At 43.8% G+C, this 27002-nt stretch overlaps 1 protein-coding gene across 6 annotated transcripts in view; it reads left to right on the top strand.

Annotated features, from left to right (window-relative positions):
• The window catches only part of LOC120396072, a 110666-nt gene that overhangs the window by 66823 nt on the left and 16841 nt on the right, over nucleotides 1-27002 (top strand). The gene's annotated exons all lie outside the window — the stretch shown is intronic.

Raw genomic sequence — 27002 nt, 5'->3', positions numbered from 1 at the left:
AGAGGTAAAATCACCTCCCTACATCTATTTGCTTTTTATACATTCAAGAATTGCACTGGATGCACATGTTAAGTTGTTTGTACACTGTGACCCCTAAATTCTTTTCAGAGTCAATTTTTGAGAATACAATCCCTCATTCTGTAGGTGTGGTCTGCATTGTTTGTTCCTACATTTATGATTTTGCATTTGACTGTATTAAAATGCTTTTTGTTTGAATGGGCCCAGCTTATCAAGTGATCCAGATCTCTCAGTATAAATGCCCTAACTTCTTCATTATTTACCATTCTGCCAATCTTTGTGTCATCTGCAAATTTTATCAGCAGTGATTATCTGTTTACTTCCTGATCATTGATGAAAACATTGACTAGCAGTGGGCCTAGATCCAACCCCTGAAGCACCCCACTTGAAACACCCCTATTTGATGATGATTTGATAACTACTTTTTGAGATCTGTCAACCAGTTCTTAATCCATTTAACATGTACTTTATCAATATTGTGTAGTGCTAATTTTGTAATCAGAATGACAGTTATTACTAAATTAAAATACGCAGTTAGCTTTATCAACCAAACTTCATCAATCTCATAAAAAACAAAGTCAGGTTTGATTGGCATTAATTGTATTCCCATTCTTTTAATTCTTTATAAATAGAATTCTGCATCAGCTTTTCCATTATTTTGTCTGAAACTGATGTCAGGCTAACTGGTCTATAATTACCTGGGTCATGCTGCTTGTGCTTTTTGAATATTAGCACATAAATACTCTTCTAATCTCCTGGAATTTTCTATTACCCCTCTACCCCGATAGAACGCTGTCCTCGGGAGCCAAAAAATCTTACCGCATTATAGGTGAAACCACGTTATATCGAACTTGGTTTGATCTGCTGGAGTGTGCAGCCCAGTCCCCCCTGAGCACTGCTTGACCGCATTATATCCGAATTCATGTTATATTGGGTCACGTTATATCGGGGTAGAGGTGTATTAACAATTAACATCAGTGAGCCAGAGATCTCCTGAGCCAACTCTTTTATGACTCATAACCTGGGTGCATATTACCTGAGCCTGCTGAAAATATTTATCCCTAGTAGATGCACTATAACGTAGAATCATAGAATATTAGGGTTGGAAGAGACCTCAGGAGGTCATCTAGTCCAATCCCCTGCTCAAAGCAGGACCAACACCAACTAAATCATCCCAGCCAAGGCTTATTTACTAATAGACTAAAAAGTTCTTCATCGTCTTCCTGTGATCTGAGTACATCATTCTTCTTTCCAAATAAAGAACAGAAATATTTATTGAATACTTCTGCCTCTTCTTATTTATTATTAGAAATTTGACCATCTCCATTTAGTAATGGCCGTATATCATTGTTAGGTTTTCTGTTCCTGATAGATTTTAAAAACTATTGTCCTTAGCGCAGCAAACCATGGATTTTTTCCTTGATGCCTTTAGATTCCCATATCAGTTTTCTACACCACATGACTTTCATTTTTGTACTGTATATTAGTTATAGTGTGCCTTTGTTTTTAAGTGAGTTAACTATGTGAAAAGTTTGAATGAGTATTAGGGTGTTTTACAGCTAACGAGGCACAAATGTTTGAAAAGTAAATTTTGAATCAGGCTAATTTTACTTACATTTAACTCAAACTTTGACCAAATTTTCTTCACACTTTACAGAAAAATTCTATCCAGCCTTTAGATTAAACCTGGCAATTTTTAGGACAAACCAGTTTTACTATTCAAAGATATAAAGGGACTAAATATAGGACTGCTTAAGAACCTTGTTGTAGCCTTTATTGTGAAGAGCTATATTCTCTCAATAATAGATGACTGAACTGCTTTCAGACAGGGATGACTTTTTTTCCCTACCACCTGATCTGGAATCAGATTGCTGGCCTAGAGTGGGAAAGCTCTGTGGTATTGTCTGCACTAGCCTTTTTTTTCTGGAGACTTTCTCATTACTGCTAACACTAGTGCAGTTTCACCGGATTGGAGTGCTAGTGTAAACAAGGCTCCAGGCTGTTGGCATTTTAACTACTGTCGCTTTTAAACTTTCTCAAAACAGGTCTACACAAGATGGAGGTTAAAACACCCATAGCCCCCTGGAGCTTTGTCCAGATTAGCACTGAGCAGAACTGATGATAGAGTTAATGTGGAATTTTTTCAGAAAATAGATTAGCACAGACAGGACACTATAGCTTGAAAATCTTCACTTTCTAATGCTGCAAAGGTACAATTAACAGGGCCTGGGTCTAGTAGTCACTGAATGGCTAGTTCTCCCACTGACTCTGTGCATCTCATCTGGGCCTCAGTTGCCCTTTTCTGTAAAATGATAAAATATTTACTTTTTAGAGGATGACAGATGAAAACACTAAGTGCTTATTATTATTAATTTTCTTCAACATAATTATTATATGGAGAAGTGAAGATCCTATTAAGCATTAGCGTATCATCTCCACAAGAAAAGAGAAACTTTTCCCTTTAAATCAAAAATGATGGAAAGTAAAACATCTGGAATTGGGTAAGTCAGAAGGTCCTAAAAATCCTAACCTTCTGTACTTTAGATTACTTTAGACTTTAGTAAATGCTTACTCTGGACCTGATTTAGGTTCAATTTACAGATTATATAGCAGATTACTGCCTGGTATATGCTCAGAATATTCAGATAAGTATGAAGAAATTCCAGATTTTTTTTTTTTAATCTCATGATGACTACAGTTAGAAGAGGGTTTGCTTTTGGCCACATAGGAAAAGTTTAAAAAAAAAATATTTTGTTCCATTTTAATATTCTCATTCATCTTCCACTTTCAAAAAAAAAAGGGCGGGGAGTTCCGATTTTCAGCATCTTAAAGTTTAAATGATGAGACTATCTTTCACCAAAAGTATGAGGGGAAAAACCCTTTCTGTTTATTTTTCTGGATTTTCACCAAGGAATTACTTATAAAACACATTCAATGAGAGATTGAATAGACAAAACATAAAGAGCTAGGGGCTAGGAGACAAAAAGTAGAGGAAAAATGTTCAAATATTGGGAAAAGTAGAAGGAAAGAGACTTTTTACTGTAAAACTATTTTAAACATAATTCTAGAAGCTCCATTTCATGTAATATGCAGGCCCAAAAGTTACTTGATTTTGTTTTTCAGCAATCCATACTAAGCATACCAGTTTCTGACACTATGTTCAGGTTACTCCACTAGAATGTATCTATAATGTTGTCTTTGGACACTGCAAATTAAGGGCAAGATCATGAGGAAATGATCTCCCATGAACAAAGGCAATGCTCCCTCCTGGTTCCCCGCTGCCCTGAGAGGGAGCAAATAGGATGCAGGATGGTCCTGTGGGTAGGGCACTAGTCCAGGGCTTGAAAGTCCTGAGTTAATTCCCTGTTCCACCACAGATTTCCTGTGTGACCTTGGCAAATATCTTGCCTTTCTGTGCCTCAGTCCCCTCTGTGTAAAATAGGGATTATACCTGTGAGGATAAATACATGAAAAATTGTGAGGAGCTCAGATGTTTTGGTGATACGAGGTCTACACCGTGGGGATCTACACCCCCAGTTGTGGGGAGACAAGGCTTTCCCCATTCCTCACGCCATTCCACCCCCTCCCACCCACTTGTTCCAGATGAGGGGGAAGTAGCAGCTCTGTAGAGCCTGCTTTCACACTCATGCTATGATTTGTGAGGTGCCCCCTTTTTGCCCACTTGCAGCTGTGTTAGCTAGGCCATAATTGGGACCATAGTAAGTGCAAGAGTTGCACCGTCCTCAGGTTTCATTTTCAGAAATCAGGACTACATTCTCTAATAGAATAATACTTTATACTTAAAATACTGTACAGAAGTGAGCACTATGAAGTTAATTTATAGATGAAGTAATTAAAGTTGTATCAAGTCAACAGCAGCATTGGATAAAGCTGCCAGATCCAATTCCTGGCTCTGTTCTCTAATTATCAGACAATAGCTGCCCCCCTCTAACCTTAGGTTATTGTAAGGACAGATTTCCCAGTTCACTTTTCTTCCTGTATAAGTGCTACAGTAAATTTTTCCTCTCAGTAGACAGGTAAAATATCTTTCCACAGTCTTAGTCCCTTTATTCCTCTTCCTTGGCATAGCTGTCTTGGAAAAATGATCTTCCCATTTGAATTGTTGCCATTTAACTAACAAAAGTAGCATTTTCTAATCTTCATAGGAAACCTAAATACATGTATTAGTAGAGCCCTACAAATTCACAGATATCCACTTTATATCTGCAGACCATTTTTGCAGATCACGGATCCGATGTGGATAGAAATTTTGTATTCTAGGTTTTAGTATCTATCTGTTCTGTTAGAGGAAAGTGATTAATTGAAAGGTGTACTTCTCCTGACTGACTCCAGAAACTACCCATCCATGCCCAAAGTGTTACATTTGGAAAGAGAAATTTGGGCTCCTACATAAAAGGTAACTTCAGCCTCATAGTTTTTCTTTGTATAACTTCTTCTCTCCCCTTTATACTTTGGTTTCTTTTTAATGGTGCTTAAGCATTGGTGAAAGGTATTGAATTGACAGATGTTACCTGAGGTCCTTTATCTAGCCACAGAATTGGAATAATGGGTATGTATGCTTCTTCATGCAGTGCATGTTCCTTTGTTTCAAACGTGTCTTGGAGGGACCTCATCAAAAAGTAAAACGGCAGCTGACCACATGCCCATTGAGTCTTTGGTGCCTCCGCTGAGAGCACCAACAAGGATGCTGAGGAGCAGTATTGAGACAATCAAATGATTTACATATAGGCCTCAGATGTTAAGAATTTGAAATCATTATCAGATCTGCTACAAGAATTTACAGGGCATCAGAAGTAGGCGGGGTGAAAGTAATTTAAAGGATTTACCGGTACACCGGAGTCCTCAGTGGGGCGTGGCCTCAACCGGAAAAGGCGTGGCCATTCAAGATTTAAAAGCTCTGGGGCTCCGGCTGTGGCTGGGAGCTCCAGGGCCTTTAAATCACCCCAGAGCTACTAGCTGCAGAGGCGGCTAGGAGCCTCGGGGTTCAGGCTACGGTTGGGGTAGCGGCGGCAGGGCTCCGGAGGCGATTTAAAGGGCCCGGGACTCCAGCCACTGTGGGGAGCCCCAGGCCCTTTAAATCCCCTCTAGAGCCCGGCTCCCTTGAAATTGCTGCCGGACCCCTGCCACCGCTGGGGTAGCGGCGGCAGGGCCCCAGCGGTGATTTAACGGGCCAGAGGCTCCGGCTGTTGCGGGGAGCCCCGGGCCCTTTAAAGTGCCACTGGAGCTGTGGCAGCGGGGCTTTAAAGGGCCCGGGGCTCCCTGCAGGGGCCGGAGCTCCAGGATCTTTAAATCCCCGCTCGAACCCAGCTGCCGGAGCTCTGGTGGTGATTTAAAGGGCCCAGGGCTCCCTGCAGCAGCTGGAGCCCTGGGCCCTTTAAATCACTGCCAAAGAAGCCAGTCTAGTCCGGCACCATACTGGATGGTACCGGCTTACTTTCACCTCTGGAAGTAGGGTTCTACTGGTGCACTTTGCGCCCTCACCCTGGTGAGAAACCTATTGTCTCATGGTTCTACCTCCTCTCCCAGAGCAGCAGCTGAAGGCACCAGCCACACCTTCTGCTGCATTTACTTGAACTGATTATTCTGTTCTTCAGATGCATTCATGAAATGCCATCAACCCAAGCACAACTACCTTGGCTGATCTCTCTTTTCCATCAAAGAGTGGCCATGACTATACAATCTTGTGTCAGATTCATAGTTGTCACCTAGACATGCAAAACTTCTGTATTCTATTACTTATACCTTAAATAGTTCTGATTCTAAATTCACTGACAACAGTGTCTGTTGATGACCATCAAATTACCGGATGGGGACATACATGATTGTATGGCAACATAAAACAATTCTATATCCAAACCACTTAATTTTATCAGAATAAAAAAGTAGTACCTATAGTTGTACATTTCTCCAGACAATAAGAAGAGTATGCAACAGTTCTTTGAGTGCATGCTCGTGTCCATTCCATATTAGGGGTGTGTGTGTGTGCTTGCCACATGCACCGGTGCTGGACATTTTTCCCTCACCGGTATCTATAGGGGACCAGCTCTGGCGCTTTCTGGAGTGGCGCCTGCTTGACTCAGTATAAGGGGGTGCCGCTGGCTCCCCTCACCCTCAGTTCCTTCTTGCCATCAGTGATGGTGCTGGAATGTCTGCTGTGTCAGCTAGCATTGATTCCTTCTCGGTTCTTGCAAACTTTAAAATCCTGTAAAATAGTTAGTAGTTTTCTTAGCTACCCTTAGTAGTAGTTCTCAAACTCTCCATTAGTCCCGAACAGGCATGCCCTGGTCCCCAGGCTTTAAACCCTGTGATCACTGCAAACGGCCTATGCCTGTCAGCAAAGGGCACATAAGAGAGAAGTGCGGTATCTGCAAGTCCTTCAAACCTAGGACAAAGAAGGAGCGCTCCTAATGGAGTTGGCACTCACTCCGGAACTGGAGCAGCGGTTTGACTCCACACTGAGCACCATGGCCTCCACGTGCAGTGCTCCCCTAGCACCGTCCATGAGCCGGCACTGGTCTACCTCCATGGCTCCGGTCAAGAAGCCAAAAAAGACTGTGAGGAGAAGATCTCCTACCTCCCATAAGGGAAAGGAGAGGGCAGAGGGTTAGTCAAGACCCATGTCGGGCAGCTCAACGTCCCCCTCAGGAAGTCCGTCCCCAGCTCAAGTTGAGCAGTGCAGCCTATCCCATGCTTTGCCTGCGACTCCAGATAGCAGTGCAGGCCTCAGCCAGCTTCAGGTGCCGTTGACTCCCAAAGCCCTTCAAGCAGCTCAGGAGATCCTGACACTCCTGGTGCCACCCTCACCGGCTCCCACGGTACCCCGGTCTCGGGGAAAACCCGCGTCGGGACCTATGCATGTGTCCCCGCCTCAGCAGTACCATTCCCCAACGTCCCACCAGCGTTCACCCACCTGCAGCCGTCTCTCCCATCCTGAGGTGTGGCAGGCTCAGCGGAGCCCTCTTTGGTCCCCGCACCGGGGGCATCGATTGAGGGACGTGAGGCATACCTTGCCAGTAGATTGGTGCAGACCCTCTGAGGCACATAGCACCCAGCGAGAACTCTGGGACTGGCCCCGTCCATCTTCAAGGGCCCGGGACCAATCAGGCACCAGAGACGACCGATTGCCGGGCCGTCATCGCTGTCTCCAAAAGGAAGGTCACCCTACTCAGGACGATCCTCCTGGCATCCGGCTCGTAGTAACTCCTGTCCCATTTGAAGTCCCGGTACTGGTCGAGTAGTATGAGGCATGGTTCACTGGGTATCTGATGCAGATCAGCCGAACACCGTCAGTCCCCAAGAGCCCAACCAAGACACTCCTGCTCGGACAGGTCGGCTTCAGGACGCAGCAGCCAGTACCGGTCGAAGAAGAGCCACCGCTCAGCCTGATCCTGCTCGTCTGGCACTGACTGCTCCGCTGGTAGCTCTGGCTTGGAGTGAGGTTCCCTGACTGTGGGACAAGCCCCAGTACCGACGGTGCCAACTACATTATCAGCCCTGAAACCTGTTCCATGGCCCCAAGCGCGGTACAGGTGGAACCCTTGGGGGTTCACCCAACCTTCCCAGGCTGCCTGATTGGTGTCGGGAGCCTCGGTATCCCATCCCCCTCCGGTACAGGAGACCTCGGGGGGTAAGACCCCGGAGGTCAAGGAGGAACCAGGAGCGCAAGCTGCTAGACCACCAGTGGACGTGGAGGTCCCCATGGCATTGTCCTTGTCATCACCAGACAAGGCTATCTCAGAGCCCTCTCACCCAGTTCCTCAGGATGATGCCAAGGTGCATCAGGAACTTTTGAAGAGAGTCGCTTCTAACCTGGGCCTTCAGGCAGAGGAATTGGAAGAGCCCTTGGACTCTCTATTTGACATCCTCTGCTCCTGCCAGGGTGGCTTTACCCCTTCATGAAGCCCCCAATTCCTTCATGGTAGAGGTAGTTAACCACAAGGAGAGGCAAGGACAACCTGGGGGCACCCTCAAAAATAAAGACTTGAGGAGACTGGATCTTTTTGGATGTAAGGTTTATTCATCTTCCAGTCTTCAGCTGAGAGTGGCCAACCACCAGGGCCTCTTTGGCCGATATGACTTCAATATGTGGCAAGCCATGGCAAGTTTGAAGGGTTGCTCCCTCAGGCTTCCAAGAAGGAGTTCTGAGCAATTCTCGATGAGGGCACGACTGCGGCCAGGGCGGCCCTCCAGGTGGAATCAGATGCTGCGGACGCTGCTGCCCATACCATGGCTTCTGTTATCTCCATGTGGCGAGCCTCTTGGCTGCTCCCCTCTGGGTTGTCCACCAAGGCTCAGAAGTCAATGCAGGATCTGCCCTTCGATGCCTGGGCCCTATTTGCAGAGCAAACAGACAGCAATTGCATGGTCTGCACCATCCTAAAAACCCTGGGTGTCTGTGTCCCAGCACTGGCATGTAAGCTGTTCAAACCACAGCAACCGCAGGGCCAAGGGTGTCAGCCTCGGCAGGACCAGCTCTACAAGCAAGCCAGGTGCTACAAGTGCTGCCTGAGCCACCTGCTTCCACCCTCTGCCTAGTCAGGCTCGACCCGTAATAAGCAGGGGTCCAAACAGTCATTTTGAGGGTGCACCTGAGGGCGACCTACCAGACTATTCCCTGGATCCATCCTTCCCTGTGTTCTCCAACCACCTCTCGCTCTTTCTCCCTGCCTGGAGGGCTATAACCTCAGACTGATGGGTCCTCAGCACAGTGAAACAGGGTTATACCCTCCAGTTCCTTTCTTCCCCCCCCCCTTTCCCACCCGCCTTCTCCATCCATCTTCAGGGACCTCTCTCACGAGAGTCTCCTCACGCAGGAGGTAAAGGTGTTGCTACAGCTGGGTGTGATCTGCCACGCCAGGCTCCGAATATGGCCCCTGCAACAATGGCTGGGGATGGTCTTTTCCCAGTCCAGAGACCCACTGGAAAAGAACGTTACAATTCCCCAGGCGATACTTACCTCACTGCGATGGTGGACTGACTGCAAGACAGTCCTGGAGTGGGTTCCATTCAACAACCCCCCTCACTCCATCGAATTGGTGTCGGACGCCTCGGACTTCATCTGGGGTGCACATCTCAGTGACCTCCAGACACGGGATGTGGTCCCTGGCAGAGGTGATGTTGCACAGAAACATCAAAGAGCTCGGAGAAGTCCGGCTGGTGTGCGGAGTCTTCTTGACACACCTGTTGGATAAGGTGGTATGAGTCCTATGGACAACACAGCCTTGATGTTCTACATCAACAGGCAAGGGGGAGCGCGCTCTTCAACTCTCTGTCAAGAGGCACTCCGTCTATGGGACTTCTGCATCAACCATTAAATCCACCTGGAAGCTTGTCACCTTCCCGGTGTCAAGAATATGCTGGTGGACTAGCTCAGCCTGGACTTCTCTCACCATGAGTGGTTGCTCCATCCAGAGGCAGCCACTATGATCTTCCAAAGGTGGGGAACTCCCCGAGTGGACCTGTTTGCTACCAGACAGAACAGGAAATGCTCCGGTTTTGCTCTCGGCAAGGTCCGAGAAAGGGCTCCCTCTCCAATTCCTTCCTGCTGTCATGATCAGAGAGCCTGATGTATGTGTTCACTCTGATTCCACTCATTGGCAGGGTCCTGGCAAAGATCAAGAGAGACAAAGCGCCGGTTGTCATGATTGCCCTGACATGGCCTCACCAACATTGGTTCGGCACGCTTATGAACTTGTCAGAGGCCCCTCCCTGGCGCCGACAAACCGCCTGGACTTGCTGTCACAGGACCACGGCCAGCTCCTACACCCCAACCTTGAGTCCCTCCACCTCTTGGCGTGGATGCTGTGTGGCTGAACCCGGAGGTTCAGAAGGAGTCCAGCAGGTCCTCTTGGGGAGTAGGAAGCCCTCAACCAGACTGACTTACCTGGCCAAGTGGACGAGGTTTTCCCGCTGGGTGTCCGAGTGTGGCACCTGTCCCTCACATTCCTCCATGCAAGCTGTCCTGGAGTACCTGCTCCATTTGAGGAACCAGGGCCTGGCACACTCTTCCATTGGAGTGCATCTAGTAGCCATCTCCACTTTTCACCTCTGATCCAAGGACAAGAAGGTGTTTTCTCGTGACATGACCATCAGATCTTGAGAGGGCTCGAGAGACTCTTCCCACAGGTACGGACTTGTGTCTCGCAGTGGGATCTTAATTTGGTCCTCTGTAGGGTCACCAGCCCGTCCTTTGAGCTGCTGGGCTCCTGCTCCCTTTCCCATCTGTCATGGAAGGTCACGTTCCTGGTGGTGGCGATGTTGGCAAGACAGGTCTCTGAAATTAAAGCCTTGACCTCAGAACCTCTGTACACGGTCTTCCACAAAGATAAGGTTCAGTTGCGGACCCACTTGGCCTTCCTGCCAGAGGTGGTCTCTGCCTTCCATATGAGCCAGCACATCTTCCTCCTGGTGTTCTGTCCCAAACCGCACAAGACCAGTGAGGAGAGGCATCTTCACACCCTGGATGTCCAGAGGGCCTTGGTTTTCTACCAAGCCTTTCTGAAAATCAAGTCAACTCTTCATCATTACAGCAGATAGTATGAAGGGTCACCTGGTGTCCTCGCAGAGGATTTCCAATTGATTATTTTGTGCACAAGGAATGTTACAACCTAGCAGGGGTTTTGTCACCACCAGTTGTCAGAGCCCACTCAACGAGAGCACAGGTGTCTTCGGCCTTCCTGGCACACTTCCCTATCCAGGACATCTGTAGAGCTGCAAAGTGGTCCTCTGTCCACACGTTTATGGCTCATTATGGCTCATACCACTCATTATGCCATCACTCAGCAGGCCAGAGACGATGCTGGGTTTGGCGCTGTGTTGCAATCTACATGTCTGTGAACTCCTACCCGCCTCCAGGGGTACTGCTTGAGAGTCACCTAATATGGAAGGGATATGAGCAAGCACTCAAAGAAGAAAAGACAGTTATCTTTTCTGTAACTAGTGTTCTTTGAAATGTGTTGCTTATGTCTATTCCACAACCCACCCTCCTTCCCCACTGTTGGAGTTTCCGTGCCATGTGGGTGCCACTCCGGAGGGCACCAGAGCCAGTCCCCTACAGATACTGCTGAGGGAAAAACTTCCAGCACCGGTGAATGTGGATAGCACACACACCTAATATGGAATGGACATGAGCAACGCATCTCGAAGAACACCAGTTACTGAAAAGGTAACTCTCTTTTTCTTAATCACCAAAGGTATTTTTGCTTCATTAGGCTTTAAGAAAGTAAATCCTTTTTAAATTATCTTCTTTGATCCTAGAGTTAAATCGTACAGCAGAAAGATTGTGATGCTGAAGTGAAGTTAGGTTGTAAAGGAGAACATTTTTGTTCAAACATACATTTGGAATAATAGAAGGGAGGATTATTCAAGTAAATATCTTTTTATATAAATATTGCTCTTATTTGAGTCAAGTGACAATAAAATAATTTCTCTAAATAGTATATATCCTAGTGTTGTGCCAAATTCATGGGCCCAGAGTTATCTTTGATTTAACAATTCATTTACATTCTATTTCAGGAACAAGTACAGCCATTCTCAGATATTATAATCAAGAAATGTTAGCTTTTGGGATGTGGTAAACTTGAGGCTTCTAAAGTTGCAAAGCTGTCTTTGGTTAAACTGACTGTTTTGAATCTGGCATATTTCAGAGAGATCTGCCATACTTTTTCTGTCTATTTTTCTCTCTGTACTGTACTTCAGTCAGAAGTGCATTTGGTGTTCCAGTGGACAGCCTATGTTGAACATAAATTGTCAATCAAGCTGGACATTAATTATTTTGGGCATTAGTGCATACCACAAAATCATAAGTATCAGAGTAACTGCTCTAAAACCAAGTCAGTGATATTTCATGCTTCTTTATCAGTGGTAGAACAAAAGGATGCAAAATATCAGCAAATAAGCAATAAGACTCTTATATCATAAAGACAAGTGTCACCTTTCAGGTTTACTTATGAAGAAACATTGTTTTTATATTTACTGTACAGCAATATTTAAATAACAAAACTGAAACAACAACTTGGTTTATTTTCTTGGTATTCTTTGGGTTTTTTGTTTTTTTTTTACACAGCCCTACTAAAAAACTCCACTTTGTAAACAACTATCTCCATGTATCAGAGGGGTAGCCGTGTTAGTATGGATCTGTAAAAGCAGCAAAGAGTCCTGTGGCACCTTATAGACTAACAGACGTATTGGAGCATGAGCTTTCGTGGGTGAATTCCCACTTCGTTGGATGTAACTATCTCCATGCTGGTTCTCAAATTTCCTCAGTGTTTCAATGTACCTTATTATGTGTGTGGTTTTATCATACGGAAAACTCTCCATCATGGATTTAGGAGTGGTCAAAAAGAGAATGAAAGAAGCAAATGTTTCTACTCATTTTCTTTTATTTTTATTAAATTCTAAAATCTTAATATATGGTATAGAATACACACCAGGCAGAAATATCATTCCTAGTGTTGCTAGCACAATGAAACATTGACAAATACATGCCTTATCAACCTGACTTAGGATAGAATCTGTTGCATGAAGTGCATCTGTCTGGGCAAAGGAGAGGTCAAGAATGAGGTCAGATGTTTGATCTAGAGTGTAGCACCAATGCTTGTTTTTTTTTTCACCCAGAGTTTTTTGCTAAACTGGCTGAATGTGTCTCGTCCTACTAATACTTCTCTTCTTCCAAACCAAAAGTCATTCACGTGGTCTTATGAACGTGGAATGATATAGCTTCATCTTTGCTAAATCCATCAGTCCAGATTGATGGGTTGCACTTCGTACTGAGTTTGACAGGCAGCAATTTCAATGAAATAATAGCTGTTGGTTCCACTGGATCCTTCAGATTCCTGTTTCCACAGTCTCTGGTGCCAGTAGTTGCTCCAACTGTGAAAATACAGTTAATGGATATAGAATCATAGAAATGTAGGGCTGGAAGGGATCTCAAGAAGTCATCAAGTCTAGCCCCCTGCTCTGAGGCAGGACCAAGTAAACATAGATCATCCAATGATGGGGATTCCATAACCTCTTTTGGAAGCCTATTCCAGTAGTTTAACTACCCCTATCATGGGCGGTGAGTATCATAGACTGGGGGAGGCTATTCCTCCCCAAACACCCTAGCGTGGTCCCGCCCCCAGGGCCAGGTCCCCCTCCTGCAGTTCCCCCCAGCACTCTGCCCTGGCCCAGGATGGCTGGGGCTGACTGGCCGGTCTCTTGCAGGGACTCAGGGCGGTTGGCGCTGAGGTCATGCTGCCCACCCAGTGCTCGGACCGTGCCACTTAGTGCTCTGGGACTGGCCGCCCAGTGCACCAGGGCTGGGGGTGCTGCGGCCACGCCACCCAGTGCACCGGGGCTGGCGCCTCAACCCCCATCCACCCAGCACTGGGGTGAGGGCCACAGTGAGGGTGCTCTGGACTTCTGTGGGGAAGGGAGGGCAGAAGGGGAGGGTGAGGGGCGTGGCCCCGGGTACAAGGGGAGGGGGTGAGGTTTAGCCTCCCCCACTGGCCATGTCACTGTCCGCCCATGATCTTTATAGTAAGAAAGTTTTTTCTACTATCTTACCTAAATCTCCCTTGCTGCAGATTAAGCCTATTACTTCTTGTCCTACCTTCTGTGGACATGGAGAACAATTGATCACAGTCCTTTTTATAACATCCCTTAACATATTTGAAGACTGTTAGCCGGTCCCCCCTCAGCCTTCTTTTCTCAAGGCTAATCATGCACAGTTTTTTTAACCTTCCCTCAAAGGTCATAACCTTTCCCCATGTACTTCTGCTCTTCTTGTCCTGCAAGTTGAATCCTGTCAGGATGTTTTTCTGCTACCTATTTCAAAATGATAATTGGGGAAGGGAGGAAGACTAACTGTGTTCATCTTGTGAGTTTTTCCTTGCACTTTTGTAAACCTCTACAATACTTTAGGAAACCACCCTCCATTGTAGGCCACAAGAGAGCTGGGCTCTCATGTGGAATGGATTGAGAGAAGTGGCCCAGTATATCAGGACGAGGTGATTGAGTACTCCAATTTTTGTCTGATTTTTTTTAAGCCCATGGGGAAGGTACAGAGAACCTGCTTTAATCAGTACTTGTAATGTTCCCTTCACTTGGGCCTCAGCAGGCTGCAAAGTCACATCTGGGAGAGGAGAATGGTAACAAGGGATAGGGCTAACCCAGCAACCATAAGAGAAGTAAATGATGACTCTATACCTTTGCCTCTGGATTTCAATTATGCCTATTCCTGCTAACAACATTGGTAATATGTCTGTCAGATCTCTCTAGTTGTTCAAGCACGTTTGTACTGTAATAGCGTAATACTTTGGTTCCTTGCTATTACAAAAGAACTGTTACTGCAGATACACAAGGCAGCTCCTTTTGTGAAGTTGGGACATCTCTGTCTTTGTCTCATTGCAAGAGACCTTTAAGGAAGAAGTTTGCATCAGTTCTAGAGAAGTCTTCTAGCATCCCTGTAAATCTTCCATATAGAAATGTATGGCTGGAAGGGATCTTGAGAAGTCATCTAGTCCAACCCCCTGTGCTGTGGCAGGACCAAGTAAACCAGCCATCTCTGACAGATGTTTGTCCAACCTGTTCTTAAAAATGTCCAATGTTGGGGATTCCACAACCTCCCTTGGAAGCCTATTCCAGTACTTAACTATCCTTATAATTAGAAAGTTGTTCCTACTATTTTACTTAATCTCCCTTGCTTTAGATTAGGCCCATTTCTTCTTGTCATACCTTCAGTGAATATGGAGAGCATTTGATAACCATCCTCTATAACAGCCCTTGACATATTTGAAGACTGTTATTAGGTCTCCCTTCAGTCTTACTTTCGCAAGACTAAACATGCCCAGTTTTTTTTAACCTTTCCTCATAGGTCATGTTTTCTAAACCATTTATCATTTTTGTTGCTCTCCTCTGGACTCACTTCCATTTATCCACATTTTTCCTGGACACAGTATTCCAGCTGAGGCCTCACCAGTGCTGAGTAGAGTAGGATAATTACCTCCTGTGTCTTACATACTAAACTGCTGTTAATACCCTCCTGAATGATATTAGCTTTATTCTCAACTGCATCACATTTATGACTTACATTTGATTTGTGGTCCATTATAACCCCCAGATCCTTTTCAGCAGTATTACCATGCAGTCTGTTGTTTACCTGTTTTGAAGTTGTGCATTTGATTTTTCCTTCCAAAGTGAAGTATGTTTATAGATTCACAGATTCTAAGGAGCTGAAGGGACCATTGTAATTATCTAGTCTGCTCTGCTGTATAACACAGGCCATAAAACTTCCCCAAAATAAGTCCTAGAGCATATATTTTAGAAAAACATCCAATCTTGATTTTAAGACTGTCAGTGATGGAGAAGTCGCCATGACCATTGGTAAATTGTTCCAGTGATTAATTACTCTCACTGTTTAAAAAAAAATTACACCTTATTTCCAGTCTGAATTTGTCTAGCTTCAACTTCCGCCAATTGGTTCATGTTATACCTTTCTCTGTTAGGTTGAAGAGCAAATTATTAAACATTTGTTCCCATGTAGATAGATTATAATCAAGTCACCCCTTAACCTTCCCTTTAGACTCAAAGAGTTCAATCTAGTTAGCTTATCACTATAAGGCATGTTTTCTAACTCTTTAATGATTCCTGTGACTCTTCCACCCTCTACAATTTATCAACATCTTTCTTGAATTGTGGGCACCAGAACTAGACACAGTATCCTGCTTCCCGGGATAGAGTCCCCCATCCTGTAAATATGGCCTACATGCTTTGTTTCTAGATGTATATAACACCAACAGACCCTGGTCAGCAGCGGGCGGTATTGAACCTGGGACCTCTGAAGCTTACTGCATGAGCCAAAAGCCAACTGCCGGCTAGCTAAGGCTGTAGAGCAGACTCAGTCATCTCTCTCTCTGTCTTAAGTGGTCTTGGTGCCACTAGTTGGGACAGAACACCACACCCAGCAAGTGTATGTGTTACATATACATTTAGCCATATTAAAACACAAATTGTTTGCTTGTGCCCAGTTTACCAAAGGATCCAGATCACAGTGAATCAGTGACCTGTGCTCTTCATTATTTACCATTCCTCCAATTTTTGTGTCTTCTACAAACTTTATCTGTGATGATTTTTTGTTTTTCCCAGGTCATTGATAAAAATATTAAATAGCATAGGGCCAAGAACTGATCACTGTGAAACACTAGAAACACAGTCACTTGATGACGATTCCCCATTAACAGTTATATTTTGAAACTTATCAGTTAGCCAGTTTTTAAACCATTTAATGTGTGCCATGTTAATTCTATATTGTTTTAGTGTTTTCATCAAAATGTCCTGCGGTACCAAGTTAAACGTCTTATAGAAGTCTAAATATATTATGTCAATACTATCTTTTTCAACCAAACTTTTAATCTCATTTAAAAAATAGTTTAGTTTGACAGTTTCTATTTTCTGTAAACCAATGCTGATTTGAATTAAATAATGAAAGGAGGGTAATGTAATTATTAATCAAGTCCCATATCAGCCACTCCATTATCTTGCCTGGGATCAATGTCAGATGATAAGCCTATAATTATTCAGGTCATCCTGTATACCGTTTTTAAAAATTCTGACAACACTAGCCTTCTTCCAGTCTCCTGGAAGTTCCCCAGTGCTTCAGGGCTTATTGAAAATCAGACTCATGATCTAGTAAGATCCTTAGCCAGTACTTTTAAAACTCTTGGATGGAAGTTATGTGGACCTCATTTTAAAATGTCCAACATTAATAGCTTCTGTTTATCATCATCCAGAGATACTAGAGGAATGGAAAGAGTTATCGTCACAAAATGATTAGACTATATCTTTTTCCCCTTTCAAATAGAGAACAGAAATATTTATTGAACACTTCTGCCTTTTTTAAATTATTATTGATAATATTACCATTTCCATCTAGTAATAGACCAATATCATTGTCAGGATTCTTTTTATTCTGAATAGATTAAAAAAACCTCCTTATTGTCCTGAACTCTACTAACCATAAATTTCTCCTAGTGTCCCTTTGCTTCTCTTATCAATTTTATACAGTTCCTAACTTCTGATTTATATTCATTACTATCTAATTTCCTTTTCTTCCATTTGATATCTGTTGTTTTTATAGCTGCCTTCACTTCCCTTCCTCTGTAAACTTTTCACTTGAATTACATCTTGTTGATTTCAGACCAATTCTCTAATTTATCAAAGTCATTTTCAATTCTAGTACTGTCTCCAAAGTGATTGCAACCCTTCCCAACTCGGCGTAATCCACAAATTTTATAAGCATTCTTTCCACTCTATTATCTAAGTCATTCATGAAAATATTGAATAGTACCAGACCCAGGCTGACCCTTGTTGGACTCTGGTAGATACGCCCTTCCTATTTGACAGTGAACAGTGATAGTGAACCACTGATAACAACTCTTTGAGTATGGTCTTTCAACCAGTTCTGCACTCACTTTATAGTAGTTTATCCAGGCCACATTTCTGTAGTTTGCTTATGAGAATTTTGGATATCTGAAGAGGAAGAATTAATCAGCTCTGTATCAGGGTAAAAGGGATTTATTCTGTTTTTCCTACATACTTACCCTAGAAATTTTTTTTCCTCTCTCTCTCTATAGATATATATATCAAACTTTCTACCCAACTGCTAAAGCAAGGTGAATAATTTTTATATCAGAGTGTTGTCAAAGTGTTAAATATGGCCCACTCATCTTTAAAATTCATTTCAACACCCTATGTCTTTAATTTATTGTAAATTTCATTCATAGTTAGATCTAAAAGATGCCATATTTTTAATAGGGAGTAGTTGAATGCAGACACTCAGGCTATGTACACACTACAGCTTATGTTGGTATGAGTTATGTCACTTAAGGGTATGAATAAGCCACTTCCTTGAGCAACATAAGTTACACCAACCTAAGTGCCAGTGTGGACAGCGCTATGTCAGTGGGAGAGTTCTCCCGCTGTTACAGCTACTGCTGCTCCCAGGGGCTGGAGTAATTCAGTTGAGGGGAGAGCTCTCTCCCGTTAGCATAGAGTATCTGCACTAGCAGCGCTACAGTGGTGCAGCTGCATTGGTACAGCTGCACCACTGTAAGCTCTGTAGTGTAGCTATAGCCTCAGCTACTACAACATTGTGCATAATATAAATGCTCAGCTATGTAAATGGGGTGGCATAGGTGATCTCTCTCAAAAAATTGTGTCTCCGTTTAATGTGTTCAGGTTTATTATTACCAGGAAAGCTTTTTGACCCTTTGGAAAAGTAGAGCCATATCCTGAACTTTGAGGATACTTCTGTAACAATGTACTTCAAGAAATAGGAAAGGATGGGTTGGAGGAGGAGAGTCAGTTTCCTTTTACCTAAGTGGAGGCATCCCCTTGCCTTAAGAGCCTGCCGTCTATTAAGGAAGACTAATCTCTTAGTAGAATTCCTCAGCTGGCTGTCAGTTCAGGGGAAGCTAATGTGCACCCAAGCATGTTTGATCTCAGACGCCAATGAGAACTCCCAAGACCTTTTTTGCTGCTTTGAGTAATACTGAGCTGTCCACTTCTGCAGCTGTTGTCAGATAACATGGCGATTTTCATCGTCACTTTTTTCCACTATTGCCGTGGTTCCAGAATTTTATGGCATATCATTCATGCTCCAAAATAATTCAGAAAAATGGAACATCAGGCAGAAGACCCCAACATATCTTAGTAGTTCTTGTCGTGGACACTTGGGCTCTGATTTGTCAATATGGTTCCCTCATTCTGTTTTGAATTCTTAACTGCTTATCTGTCCCCTCAAATACTCATGGATTGATCTGTGAGAGTGTGCATCTTCAGAGACACCTGTGCACCATTAGGTTATCAAAGGTGAGTCAAAAGTGACTGGTTACTTTTAGCGAGAGTTCCCTTTTTGAACAGTTGTTCATCCTTGGAGCCTTAATGTGCTTAATTAAACTGTTGTCTTTGGCCACTCATGTTCTTGAGCATTAAGTGTTCTTTTAGGCCTGTTGTACATTACAAAAAATAGCATTCATTTTAATACAATTGCCAGCATTGGTAAGACTGCAGTGATGGTAGTAATCAGATACGTGCTAATGTAGAACAGCCTCAGGCATTTTTACTAGTGTTATTCTAGTAACTGAGCACAGGTACAGCTGCCCTGTTGTTGTGGGCTGCTGTAACACTTTTTCTAGTGTGTGCACATACATTGGTGACCACGGAGTGACAACCTGGCAAATTGTCTTGTATTCTAGTTTTTGTTTTATATAAGGAAAGTCTTTTGTGTTTAGGACCATTTTCTACTTCCTTTTTCTGTTTATCTCAAGGTTTATTTTGAATTAAAAATGCACTTTTTTGTCCCATTCTATATCCAACAAAGAGCACTTTTTGGTGCTTCTTTAATTGAGGAGTCTTCTGTGATCATCTGGAAAGAATTCGGCATGTTTCTGCTAATGGAGGGTCTCAAGTATGTTCACAGCTTAGATACCAGGTTAATTGATGCCTTTTTTAAAAACTGTAATATAAAAGGGAATCAACACTTTCAAATCCACTATAGCTTGATGAATTTGTCTGAGACCTACCTAGAAGACTGAGACCTATCTTTAGCTGAGACCTACCTACCATGTCCACTGAGAGTCAAGGTGCCTCTTCTTTGATTGATGGTCCCAATGTGTATTCCATTCAAGGTGTGCATGCGCTCCATGCATCTGAGACCAGAAGATTTTTGCTAGCAGTGTCAGTTGGTCCACACCAGTGCCCTTCTGCTCCTTATACTCTGAAGTGAGGGCATAAAGGGTGGTCTAGACCAATGGCCTCTCCAGTTCCTTTCTACCACCTATGGTCTGAGATGGACTTCTCTAGTGTCCGTAGCTTTAGCTAGCATTCCTGTTTAAAAATAAATAAATTAGATACTGTTAATAGTTTTACCAGTTTAGATAGTGTCATTTCAGTAGTTCAGGAGTACAAGGGGCACCCTCACCCTGATACCCGCCTATGCAGATGCCTAGGATGCCCAAGTCACACAGATCTTGAATCTCAGGGGCTTGTCCCCAGGCTTTCCCAGTCAGTGACAACACTGATACATGCCTCTATTGCCTTGGGAAAGCTCATATCCTCTCTCAGTACAGTGTCCTCTCTAAGTACAGTGTTGGTCCTCTCCTCACCAAACTAATCAACCCTGTGAGTTCAGGCTTAGAAGATTCCTGATGGATCATTCTGTGAGACCTCATCCAGTTCTGGACCATCAGACACTCCTGTACATCAGAGAGAGGCACTGAGAAGCTCCCCCTTGAGCATAGTGGTCTCTGGCTCTGAGACTGTTCAAAGTGGAGTTAAAGACTCTTCCAAACAGAGACAACAGGAGGGTAAAAGCAAACACTCTCATAAGAAAAGTGAGACATCTCCCTCCAAGACCTCATCCAAAAGAGGACTTCCTCTCAGACACCCTTTAAGTCAGGTGTCACTTTGCACATATGGGTGTGGTATGGAGCTCACAAGGACCACAGTATTGATTCCTCAGCACTGAGAACCAAGAGTGCCCCAAAACTGTTGACAGCCGCAGGGCTGGAAACATCCTCAGTACTGATGAGGGAAAGAAGACAGTGGACGCCTCCTACACCGATGATACTGATGTGCAGAGAAAAGGAATTGTCGGTACCAAAAACTGCTGTCCATCTGAAGCTGGCACCGCCAAGGTACAGGAGCCTGATCCACTGTCCAGCAGCTGGGGCTGCCACTAGATACGCTATACTGGAGGACCTTATGATCTGTGCAGACCCAGAATCACCCATATTTTCAGATCCAGTCCTAACCAAGCAGGTTCCTACACCAACAGTTTGCCACTTTCCAGTATTGTCAACCAGCTGAATCATAATGAGACCATGGGTACTGACAGCATCTCCTATTGTCACAGAGACCTCATTCTCCTCCAATAAGTCTGGAATGAGTGGGAGAGCTTCACCACCCTTATCAAAGTGGGAAGTGAGCCCGAAGAGAGGCTCCAGGATCTCCAGGGTACCTTCCAAATCTCACAGGAAGGAATACCCAACTTGGAACCAATGGTGTCTTCCTCCATGGGGACCACCCTGTTACCCCTATGATTAAGGTTAAGATTTTATCATGGTTATTTTTAGTAAAAGTCATGGACAAGTCACAGGCAATAAACAAAAATCCACAGAAACCCGGGACCTGTTGATGACTTTTACTAAAACTACTTTTTTTTGGTGGAGGGAGAGAGACTACAGGGGGAGACTAAAGGACTAAAGCCTGAGTTCCATGGTGGGGGGGACACTGACAGCTCCAGTCCCCACCACTGGCTGAAGCCAAAGAAATCATGGAGGTTTGTTGGAGTCATGGAATTCCATGATTAAATCATATCCTTACCTATGATCCCTCACACTGGCCTTATTGGGGTCTCTGGAATCCACATATGAGGCATACCAAATAGGCAAGGTTTCAAGGGGAGTCGAGACAGGCTTCCCCCATCTGGGGAAGAGCCTTAACCTGCTCAGGGACACTGAGAAAGAGGAGCAACCTGAACAGGTGGAACCACTTGTTGCTGAAGAATTATCAACATCCTCACCGGATGAAGCAGTCATAGCAGCCTCGCCATCACCACCTGATAACTACAAGCAATTCCAGGGCCTCCTGAAGAGAATTGCAGACACACACCAGATCCCACTGGAGGAAGTATATGACACCCCTCATAAGATACTGGATATCCTCCAGAGCGCTAGTCCCAGTATAGTGGCACTGCCTGTTAATGAGGCTATTTTAGAACTGGCCAAAATAGCTGACATATTCCAGCCACTTACACTCCCACTCCCAAATGAATGGAGAAGAAATACTTTGTATCGTTAAAGGGTGCAGAAAAGTTACTTTCACACTGTGCTCCAAACTCTTTAGTGGTGCAGGCAGTCACCAGAAGGAACAAGCAACAGCCAAGCTGGATCTACACACACAAACAAGAAGACCAAATGTGTAGCCCTCTTTGGAAGAATGAATTTCACATCAACAAGTTTGTAGTTCTACATAGTAAACTACCAAGCATTGATTACACTAAACTGGGAGGAGTGGTTGATATGCTGGAGGGTAGGGATAGGATACAGAGGGACCTAGACAAATTAGAGGATTGGGCCAAAAGAAATCTGATGAGGTTCAACAAGGACAAGTGCAGAGTCCTGCACTTAGGATGGAAGAATCCCATGCACTGCTACAGACTAGGGACTGAATGGCTTGGCAGCAGTTCTGCAGAAAAGGACCTAGGGGTTACGGTGGACAAGAAGCTGGATATAAGTCAACAGTGTGCCCTTGTTGCCAAGACAGCTAATGGCATTTTGACCTCTATAAGTAGGGGCATTGCCAGCAGATCAAGAGACGAGATCATTCCCCTCTATTCAACATTGGTGAGGCCTCATCTGGAGTACTGTGTCCAGTTTTAGGCCCCACACTACAAGAAGGATGTGGAAAACTTGTAGAGTCCAGCGGAGGGCAACAAAAATGATTAGGGGGCTGGAGCACATGACTTATGAGGAGAGGCTCTGGGAGCTGTGATTGTTTAGTCTGCAGAAGAGAAGAATGAGGAGGGATTTGATAGCTGCTTTCAACTACCTGAAAGGGGGTTCCAAAGACGATGGATCTAGACTGTTTTCAGTGGTAGCAGATGACAGAACAAGGAGTAATGGTCTCAAGTTGCAGTGCGGGAAGTTTAGGTTGGATATTAGGGAAAACTTTTTCACTAGGAGAATGGTTAAGCACTGGAATGGATAACCTAGGGAGGTGGTGGAATCTCTTTCCTTAGAGGTTTTTAAGGTCAGGCTTGACAAAGCCCTGGCTGGTATGATTTAGTTGGGGATTGGTCTTGCTTTGAGCAGGGGGTTGGACTAGATGACCTCCTGAGGTCCCTTCCAACTCTGATATTCTATGATGTCTAAGTAAGTACGATTTTATTAATTACAGTAAGCTCTCTGAATTCACTAACAAACTACCTCAAAAGGATCGATTTCAGTTCCAAGCAATCACTGATGAAGGTAAATTGCTAGCTAGACTGGCCCTTCCTGGCTTCGGTGGACGCAGCAGGTACAGCCTCCCTGCTCGATGGAAACATCTCATAGTTATGAGATGAGCTTTGTGATACCAGTCCTCCAGATTTTCAAAATAAGTTCAGTCCACTACAGAGGATCTGCCTTTCATGGGAAATAATGTATTCAGTGAGAAAACAGAGGAATTGTTACATATCCTCAAAGACTCAAGAGCAACTCTTTGTATTCTGGGTACCTGCACTCCAGCACCAAGGAGGATATATATCCTAAGGCATAATCTTACATGCAATAACCATCTCCTCAGTCATTACCATCAAAGAGCTTTCAAACCTTGTAGAAAACACCAAAGAATGCAGTATAGTAAACAGAATGTTCCTTCTTCATTATCCTTCTAGCCCCAGCCTCCCACCAAGAAATCTTTTTGATGGGACTTTTGCGTCCCCCTACCACATCAACACATACAGAGATTCTATACCCCAGTCCAAAGAGTGTATTCCAACAGTGGGGATTCCCATTGTGGGATCTCTTTGCATCCCAAGAAAACAAGAAAAGCTGGCATATTGCTCCAGAGTGGCTCGGGCCTCAACTCCAGAGGGGATATGTTTCTAGTACAATGGCCAGAAACACTGATGTATGCATTCCCACTCATCCCTCTCTTACGTTGAATCTTGAATAAAATCATACAGGACAAAGCATTGGTGATCTTAGTTTTTCCTCAGTGGTCGAGATAGTTTTAGTTCACCAGCCTTCTCCAGGTGGCCTCACACCTGTTTTTCTGTATTCAGCTCTTCCCAGACCTTTTGACCTAGGACAAAGGCAAGATCCTCCACCCCAACTCAGCATCTCTCCCTTTAACAGGTTATTATGATGGATGGCAAACATAGAATGATCATGCTCAGAGATAGTACAATCCATTCTTAGCTACAGCCGAAAAGACTCCATGAGAAAATGCTATACAGCTAAATGAAAAAGATTTTCTACCCTGTGCCAGAATCATCATAGACCATCAGAGGATGCTGAGATTCCTACTATTCTGGACTACTTCCTCTCCTCTCTAAAAACATGGAGATTATCCATCATCTCCTTGCAAGTGTTCTTGAGAGTAACTTGTGCCTTTCACTCTCCAGTGGACTGACATTTGGTCTTTGCCCATCCTTCTACAGAACAGTTTCTGAAGGGACTTGTCAGAAACTTTCTTCTGGTATTGAAAACTACCCCAGTATGGGATCTCAGTTTAGCCCTAATAGCATTAATGAATGTTCCATTTGAACCATTAGCTCCATTTCCTTTGCTTATCTAGCTATGAAGGTTACCTTTCTGGTTGCAATTACCTCAGCAAGAAAAGTAGGTGAGCAATGGGTCATTATGGTGTACCTGCCTTATATGGTCTTCCAGAAGGACAAGGTTTCCTTGAGGTTATAGCCTAAATTCCTCCCCAGAGTAATCTCAGAATTCCATCTGAACAAGGTCATCCACTCACCTGTCTTGTGTGTGAAGCCACATGCCACCAGACTTCAAAAGCAGCTACACTCTCTGGATGTTTGTTGAGTCTTGACATTACACCTACAAAAGGACAAAACCCTTCAGGAAATCCCCTAAACCAGTGGCTCCCAAAATTTTGTACTGGTGACTCCTTTCACATAGCAAACCTCTGAGTACAACCCCCCCTTGTAAATTAAAAACACTTGTTTATATATTTAACACCATTATAAATGCTGGAGGCAAAGCACGGTTTGGGATGGAGGGTGACAGCTTGTGATCCCCCATGTAAAAATCTCATGAACTCTGAGGGGTCCCGACCCCCAGTTTGAGAACCTCTGCCCCAAACTGTTTGTCCCCTTTGCCAAATGCACAAGTTGGGAGGCAGTCTCCTCACAGAAACTTTGCAAAGGGATTTCAGGCTGAATCTTGCTTTGCGATGAACTAACTGTGACCTCTCCCCCACAAGTGTGAGGGCCCACTTGAGCAGAACCCAGGCTATGTCAGTAGTTTTGCTTTGGAGTGTCCCTCTTGTGGAAATCTGTAAAGCAGCAAGGTGGGACCCTGTGCACACCTTTGTGAGACATTACACGCTAGTACAAGCCTCTACAGCAGATGCAGCCTTTGGCAGAGCAGTCTTCCAATCTGTGGTAGAGGAAGGTTCCTCACCCCCCTCCCCTTCTCAATGAATACTGCATGTAAGCCACCTCAAGTGGAATGCACATAGGGACCATCACTCCAAGAAAGTACGGTTACTTCTATTGTGCAGTTACTGGAGTTATTTGAGATGTGTAGTCCCTATGTATATTCCACTACCCACCCTCCTCCTGTGGATCCTTCTGGTAATTCACTATAGAGAAAGAACTGGAGAAGTTGTCAGTGTACAGTGCCACTGATGCACTCAGTTCAGAACACAAGGAGGAGAAGGGTGCAGGCATGGATCAGTGGAGAAGGGGGTTGGACTAGATGACCTCCTGAGGTCCCTTCAAACCTTGATATTCTATGATACTGCTAACAAAAATCTTTTGGTCTCAGACACATGGAATACGTGCACATCTCAAGTGGAATCCACATAGGGACCAAACATCTTGAAGAATTCCAGTTACTGTACAATATAAATAACAATACTTTTTCCAGTAAAGAAATGGAAAATGACATTTGTAAGATGACAGTCATCCTTGCACTCGTTTACCGGGTATTACTGGGAGGAAACAAATCTCTGTGATCTCCCATGTAAGGTATGGATGTGGTACTCTACTGGTGGTGTCAACTTTTCCCTTATTTTTCATTTCTATAGAATCACTTCTCAAATTGTATCAGTCTGTTCTGGTGTAGATGAAGGTACAAAAATAAATCTATTTTACCTTTATAGGTCATCAACCTCTTAGATTTGTTTATTTGGAATTACCTTCCCTTCATTGTTTTGCTCTATAAATAAAAGTATATCTATAGACTATATTAAATTCCTGTAATAGGTTTCCCTAGTTATCTTTATTTTCTTTATTTGGGGCTTAGTTTGGTTAGAAACCTGTAATTGGGAAGTGTGATGCCAAAAAGTTTAGTTGCCATTTTTATTTGTACTGCTGCCTGTTAATCTTGATGAGAAGTGTAGCCCAACAATTCATATTTATAGACCTGAGATTCATAAGTAATCTTACACAATTGCCTACTACTAAATTAATTTGTCTCTAGTAGACTTAGGTCATTGGATTGAGGTTCACTTGCTCAACAGATGGGTCTAACAAATATTTATTAAGGCAAAACACTCAGCAAGTAGTGATCAGTTACTTATAAGTAGGAAGCTCATTAGAACAATCTCATCACAGTCACCTCCAGCACCAGACTCTACAGCTTTAACCTCCCTTTGTTACACAAACATATATATTATTCTCATTTCCATGTTAACACTCCTTCCCCATCACTTTGGGTTTAGTATTAGTTCAAACTAATCTTTTCTAGCTTTTTAATTAGTTTAGCTCTTCTTGTTCTCACAAACATGATTACTCTGCAATTTCTTACGCATGTGCAGCAATAAACATAATTATTCTGCAATTTGTTACACATACAGTTCTACTTAAGCTTAAACTATTGAACATTATCAGAACAGACTCTTAAAATCCACAGCAGGCTTCGGGAAAGCCGAAATATGCCTTCCCTTCTGACAGTCATGAGGTACCACTTTGTTCCAAATTAAATAAGTAGAGGTACTATACTCCCCTGATAAACTGTATGTGTACACATGCTAAACATGGTACCTTGAGCGGTAGGTCTGAGGGAATGGTAATAATTATTAAACTTGTATGTCAATCAGGATTTTTTGTAGTTAGTATCTTCTGAATTATTGAGTCCATCTAATCTATTTTGTCCAATAGAAGAACACTCTGATATCAGTGGGATATTCTAACAGAAGGAAAACAGATCATGTTACTCTCCACCCATTTTCCGCCATTCTGAATATTGCAC

This window comes from Mauremys reevesii, linkage group 1 (genome assembly GCF_016161935.1).
Source record: "Mauremys reevesii isolate NIE-2019 linkage group 1, ASM1616193v1, whole genome shotgun sequence".
In the NCBI taxonomy this organism is placed as follows: Eukaryota; Metazoa; Chordata; order Testudines; family Geoemydidae; genus Mauremys; species Mauremys reevesii.
The sequence above is the reverse complement of the archived record's forward strand: the minus strand, read 5'-3'. Positions and strand labels throughout refer to the sequence as shown.